This window comes from Rhipicephalus microplus, chromosome 4, assembly GCF_043290135.1.
Source record: "Rhipicephalus microplus isolate Deutch F79 chromosome 4, USDA_Rmic, whole genome shotgun sequence".
NCBI classification, from domain to species: Eukaryota; Metazoa; Arthropoda; class Arachnida; order Ixodida; family Ixodidae; genus Rhipicephalus; species Rhipicephalus microplus.
Window position 1 is genome coordinate 196923527 of NC_134703.1, and position 7152 is coordinate 196930678.

Here is a 7152-nt window from a genome sequence, read left to right on the forward strand (position 1 = left end):
CTTTGTTAGCATTGTTAGCTATATTACTTACATGAGAAGACCAGTTTAGACTCTGTGAAATGTTACGCCAAGGTATTTAATACAGTTGAGGGAAGAAACTGTGCAGCCATTAATTATATAGTTAGCAGCGGCAAAGTTCTGGCGTCTGTTGAATGTAACACGTGCAATTTTGTTAGTATTTAAAAGCATGAGTCATTTGCAGCATTACTCGCCAAGTTTTAGTAGGTCATGCTGAAGGGTAACTCTATGTGAAATGTTAGCAATGGATCAGTATATTACACAGCCATCAGCAAAGAGGCGAATGTTAGATGAAATGTTATCGGGTAAGTCGTTGATGTAAATTAGGAAGAGGGGAGGGCCCACAACGGTACCCTATGGTACACTGTAAATGACGTTAGAAAAGAATGAGGATGTATCATTAGCTTCTACGCATTGCTGACGGTTAGTGAGAAAGTGTTTGATCCAATTGTAGACAAGTCGGTTACGGTTTAATTGAGAGAGCTTTAGTAGTAGGCGGTTGTGGAGAACTTTGTCAAAAGCTTTCTCAAAATCTATAAAAATGGCGTCAACTAGTATGGTAAGGTCAAGGAGGTTCTATACTATGTCTTCTGGAGTGAAGGTGCGCCCCGACAAGTGACGCTGGTCGCCGCCATATTGGAAAAGGAAAGACTCGAAAGCAGAGAACGAAGTGCGCTTCGTAGCTCCGCCCTCACGGTGGCCTTTGTAGACTGTGACATGCTTTTGTAAAACAGGTAAAGATTTTACAGGTGCCATGGTTACTTTGTGCGTCGCTTATGGCTGCACAAATCACATCAAAATGACGCCTGGAATCACTTTTTTTGTGTAAGTATTCTCGCTTCATTCGCTGACAATTGCCTGTTTTTTCGCGTATGCTGTTAAGTTAGAAACAATATGATAGGTGCGCATGCGTGTATTACATGCGTATAGCTGTATAGAAGGTAACTTGAAGCTTTGAATGCTCGCTTACACGACGTTGTCAATTAGTTTTAAGTTTATGGACGAAGCACTTGTGGTCAATGGCTGCACGTATCAAACATTGGTACGAGTAAAGCGTCTGCATTCCCTTTTAATTTCAAGTTTTCTGGTGTTGTCTTATAAGGCAAAACTGACGGCGTGCACGCATTTTTTTTTTTGGTGAGTGAATATCGAAATTGGTGCATGTTTATCCAGGAATTCGCAAACGTAGAGAAAAATTCTATGCCGTGATTATCTGTGTTACAGGTTTCCAGAAGACAGTGCGCTGCGTTCTGCCTGGTAACGTGCTGTTCGAAGAAATAGTTGGAGGGCTACGGACCGTGACCACATCTGCTCTATTCACTTCGAAGAATGCTGCTTCGACAGAACGGGGCAGACAATAAGCAGACTGCGGCCTGGCACTGCACCTTCTATTTTTCCTGCTTTCCGAATGCATCTGCGAACAACTGTTAGTTTCTACCTTCTTGACGTAGCTTCAATGGAATGTAGTCACGAAAATAACCAATTGCGTCTAAAACAAGATGAGACACCTTTGAAATCCGTTCTATCTTGCTGACGACACCAAAAGCAAAACACCAATAGACGAAGCTGCCAAAATGAGTGAGTGGCGTTGTATCAAACATCGAGCTACCTCGTTTCTAGGCTCTGAAGGTTGCGCTTGCCATGACAGCACACGTCGCCAACGGAAGTTCATAAATATTATGCAGAACCAACGCCACTGCAATGGTCCTTTAAACGGCTAATTTGGGGTACGTCTCCTGGAGTTTGTCGGTTGCACGCAACATCGGTGCTTCGGTTTGGTTGGAATTTGATAACTCTAGAAAAATTACTAGTGGCTCCCAGTTTCCTTAATTACCTCTCTTTTCTAACTTTAGCTTTAATTACTTCAACTTCCTTATATATATTCTCTGGTAACCTGCCGACACACACACAAGCACATATATGAAAGAGGCAAGCAAATGTCGCATTCACTTGATCTTGAGTATCTGCAGGCCCATTTTCAAAACACCTAACATATACTACAACGCTTTTGTACCGCAATAGTGTGCCAGCAAGCTCGGTATGCGAAGCATCACTCGACAACAGATTCGTCTGAAAGCGTGCAGCTGACAATGGGCGCATGAAATAATTTGTTTCATAAACAAGAAGAGTCATTTATTCGCATGTGTAACCAAAAAGTGGCTTCGATCTCATTCTTTTTTATCGTAGAACTGCAAACTGACGCGCGCAACGTACGTATTCTATTGCGGTCTGTGGTGGTACCACCCTGTTTTTCCTCCAGCAATATGGTCGCCGGCGGCTTCACGTGCTCCCGTTGGCAGTGACCGGCGCTGCCACTCCAGAGGTTCTACAGAACCTCTTTGGTTAAGGTCTACACTTGCGCTTAAGTCGTTCATGAGTAATGCAAGCTGAGTATTGCATGAGAGTCCTTCTTGGGATCCATGTCGGTTAGGGTGAAAAAACGGGTATGTTCAGGTCTACACTAGCACTTAAGTCATGGATGAATAATGCAAGCTGAGTATCGCATGAGAGTCCTTTTTGGAATTCATGTTGGTTAAGGTGAAAAAAACTTAACTGAGACAAGGAGTTTAGCAATTTGTGAATGAATAATATGTTCCATTATTTTTTACCAGATGCTGGTTAGGAATTTAGGTCGGTAACTAGAAGAACCTGGTTTTGGAACAGCAACGATCTTACCCACTTTCCTGTCATGAGGAACAACGCCGGATGAGAGCGATTGCTGAAATATTTAAGAAATGATGACACTGGTAATTTCATTGGTGTTTTTGAGCACGTTAGCATCAATGCCATTGATGCCGCAGGATGAAGAAAGTTTTAACGATTAGATGGTTTTCTGGATGCCTTGAGGTGAAAATATGACATCGGCTATGGGAGGGTAGTTGAGGGGGAATACATCAGGGAGGTTATCAATAAGTTCTCTCGTAGACAGAGCCCTGCCGCGGTGGCCTAGTGGCTAAGGTACTCGGCTGCTGACCTGCAGGTGGTGGGTTCGAATCCCGGCTGCGGCGGCTGCATTTCCGATGGAGGCGGAAATGTTGTAGGCCCGTGTGCTCAGATTTGGGTGCACGTTAAAGAACCCCAGGTGGTCGAAATTTCCGGAACCCTCCGCTACGGCGTCTTTCATAATCATATGGTGGTTTTGGGACGTTAAACCTCACATATCAATCAATCAATCAAATAATTGGTAAAGACTGAAGTAAAAGTAAGGTTTGGCGCTTCAGCTACTTCGTTATTGGCGATAGGCTGTCGAGTATCATCCAATATTGATATGCGTTTGTTTTCGTGTCGGTGGTTAATCACTTTCCAAAACTGTTTTAAATTGGTGCGGAGTAAATTTGGCAAGGTGGTTTCATTAAAGAACAACTTCGCTTTATCTACAGCAGAGCAGTACAGTTTTGCTGTGGCCGGGTATTTTTGCCACACCATGGCATTGTTGGTGCGTTTTGCGGAGCGAAATTGTCGCTTATTCTTGTTTTTAAGCCTCGTAAGTTGAAGATTAAATCAGCGGGAGCTGCTACGTTCACGAATTGTGATCACTGGGATGTGAGTACTGATCAGTTCAGGCATTTTGGATTTATACATTAACCAACTTGTTGTAACAGACCTTTCAATAAAATCTTTGAATAATAATTGCCAGACTATTTCTAATTCTTTATTGAAGCTGATGTAGTCGCCCTTATCATATAAGGTGAGCTTTTGCTTGTTTTAGTGGGTCGGTTCAGTCTACATTAGAAGAAACCATGAATGACCTTATGATCGCTGATTCCATTGAGGTGTGAAAGTGAGGTGATTCTCTCTGGATGGGTGGTTAATACGAGATCAAGTATATTGGCTGAATTTTTGGATTGCCTTGTAGTTGGAGTAACAATTCGAGTTAGGTAAAAGTTTAAACATGTATCGACGAAGTTGCTTTCAATCTTCTGTTTCGATGTGACGAAGACGTGATCAGACCAATCTATGTTCGGAAAATTAAAGTCGCCGAATAAGACAACTGTGGCGTAGGGAAATTGAGTCTTGAGGAATTTAGTGCGTCATGAAACATGGGAATAAACAAGCTGTCGGAATCTGGTGGCGATAGCATACTCCTAAGATTACGTGGGGATGAGCAGCTTTACAGCACACAAACACCATTTCAAGTGAGGTAGGTATATTGCCACGTTCCATTTCCCAAGTTTTCGTTATCGTCCCAAAACACCACACGATTCTCAGTGCAAACCGCGCCTGCAGTTTTCCAGAAGGTTCCGGACTGTAGTAGATCATTTCGATAAGATCACGCCCACTGTGCGAACGGTACAGATTGTTCTGGAACCTACACCACCGCCAACGATAACGCTAGAACATTCGACGGCAAGAGTATAAATGCCGACGCGCTTCGCCGCTTGTCAGTTGTTGATCGAAGGCCGACGCTCCGTTCACCGCTATCAGTCCGAGACTGCTATCTGTGCGAGACTGCTGCTGTAATTGGACTTTTCTTTTATCGTTAACAGTTAAATTCCAACAAGAAGTCTCCTGTCTTCGGCCACGTCACGACCCCGTGACATCTGGTGGAGGTGCTGCTTCGTTCATGTACCGGACGCCCCCGTCAAGCCGTGAACCCAGCCCACGTCGCGGAGAACACACCGACGCCAACCAGGAGCAGCGAACAAGCCGCCGACAGCAAGGGCTACCACCGGAGTACGGGCCTCTAGAAGACAAGGCGCGGAAGACCAAGGCCATGACCGCGACTGCAGCGACAATGACAACCGCAGCATCCCAGCCCACGATGGTCATGCATCAACCCAGGGAACCACCAATTTTCCATGGGTCATCGTTCGAAGACCCTGAGTCCTGGCTAGAAACATACGACCGTGTGGCCGCCCTCAACCATTGGGACCATGACGAAAAGCTGTGTCGTGTGTTCTTCTATTTGGAAGACACCGCAAGGACCTGGCTCGAAAATCGGGAGTCCACGCTCCGAACGTGGGATATTTTCTGCGGCGCATTCCTACAAACGTTCGCGAGCGTCGCTCGCAAAGAGAGGGCCGCTGCTTTATTAGAGACCCAGGTTCAGCTACCAAATGAAAATGTCGTCATTTTCACAGAAGAAATGACCCGACTATTCCGTCACGCTGACCCAGACATGCCTGAGGAGAAAAAAGTCCGTTTCCTCATGCGAGGGGTCAAACAGGAGCTCTTCGCGGGACTGATGAGAAACCCACCGAAAACCGTCCAAGAATTTGCAGCCGAAGCGACCACTATCGAAAAGACCCTGGGCATGCGCACCAGACAGTATAATCGTCGCCTGACTGCAGACTGCGCTGCTGCTCAAGCCAGTAACTCCGGAGACCTGCGTGAAACGATCCGAGCGATCGTGCGGGAAGAGCTGCGCAAGCTGTTGCCTTCGGCGCAGCCTCAAGTGGATTCAATCGCCGACATTGTGCGAGAAGAAGTTCGGCAATCACTTCAAATTCCCAACGCACCGCTGCCCGAGCCGGAAGCTGTGAGCTACGCCGCTGCACTGCGCCACAACGCTCCTCCCCGTCCATGCCAAAACGCCGCCCCATCGCACTCCCGTCGACAGACGCCACCGCCGCCACCACCCCCACCAACGTCATACCGTTCGCCAGCGGCCCAGCGCAGTGCACCAAGGAAGACTGACGTCTGGCGCACCCCTGACCATCGCCCGCTCTGCTACCACTGCGGCGAGGCCGGACACACTTACCGCCGTTGCCAGTACCGACAGATGGGACTGCGTGGCTTCGCCATCAATGCACCGCGTCCACAGCCAGGAGAACGACCACATGACATCGCCGACTACCTGACAGGAACTCGGTGGACACCACGAAGCCCTTCGCGTTCGCCGTCGCCCAGCCGCCACACATCACCGCACCACCGGCAGTACTCTGGCCCAACGCGGGGCCGGTCTCCTAGCCCGTATCCGGGAAACTAAGGGCAGCAACCGGTGGAGGTGCGGTTGCTGTGCGACGAACTACCGAAGATCCTCCGACGACGACGACGCCGCGACGGAGCTTTCCGAACACAACGCCAACCAGGCAAAGCCCTGACGGCGAAAACTCACTTACCGAAGGTGGCCTGACGACGCAACATGAAAGCAGCGGAACAAGCCGACGCAGCCGTGACCCGACGCCACGCCCTAACTGTAATGCGAGACGGCGATCTAGCGACCTCGACGTTCTTATCGACGGCCACAGTGTGACCGCTCTCGTCGATACTGGAGCCGACTATTCTGTCATCAGTGGGTCGTTCGCCGCGAAGTTAAAGAAAGTTAGGACAGCTTGGAAAGGCCCTGAAATCCGCACAGCCGGAGGCCATCTCGTAACGCCTGCAGGAATCTGCACAGCGAGAGTCACCATTAACGGCCGTATTTATCCTACAGACTTCGTAGTCCTACAGCGTTGCTCGAGAGATGTCATCCTTGGCATGGACTTCTTATGCCTCCATGGTGCTGTCATCAACCTAAAAATGAAGTCGATAACGTTATCCACAGAAGGAGCACTACCACCGCGCACGCCGTCAGGACACCATGCCTTGAATGTGCTGGAAGAACAAGTCACCATTCCTCCTCGCTCAAGCGTCATTATTTCAGTCGGCGCTCCTAAATCACCTGACTTGGAAGGCGTCGTTGAAAGCAGTCAGCATCTGTTGGTCACCCGAAATATTTGCGTCGCAAGAGGAATTGCAGAGCTGCGGGGAGGAAAAGCAACGGTTATGCTCACGAATTTCAGCAATAAGTACAAACATGTGAACAAAGGAACAACGGTCGCATACATCGAAGAAATTGTCGAAGCCACCAGTGCATTCGCCCTCGCCGATTCAGCGGAACGTGCTCAGAGGAACCAAGCCCCTCCCATAGCTTTCGACGTCAATCCCAGACTTCCGAACGATAAGCACGAACAGCTCAAGGCCCTGCTTCTGCAATACGAAGATTGCTTTTCGTCGTCATCAAAAATTCGGCAGACCCCAATCACGAAACATCGCATCATACCCAAGAAAATGCGAGACCACTCCGTCAGAGTCCGTACAGGGTTTCGACGCGAGAACGTGAGGCCATGAAAAGACAGGTTGATGAAATGCTGCGGGATGACATTATCCAGCCGTCCAAGAGTCCATGGGCATCCCCCGTGGTGTTAGTGA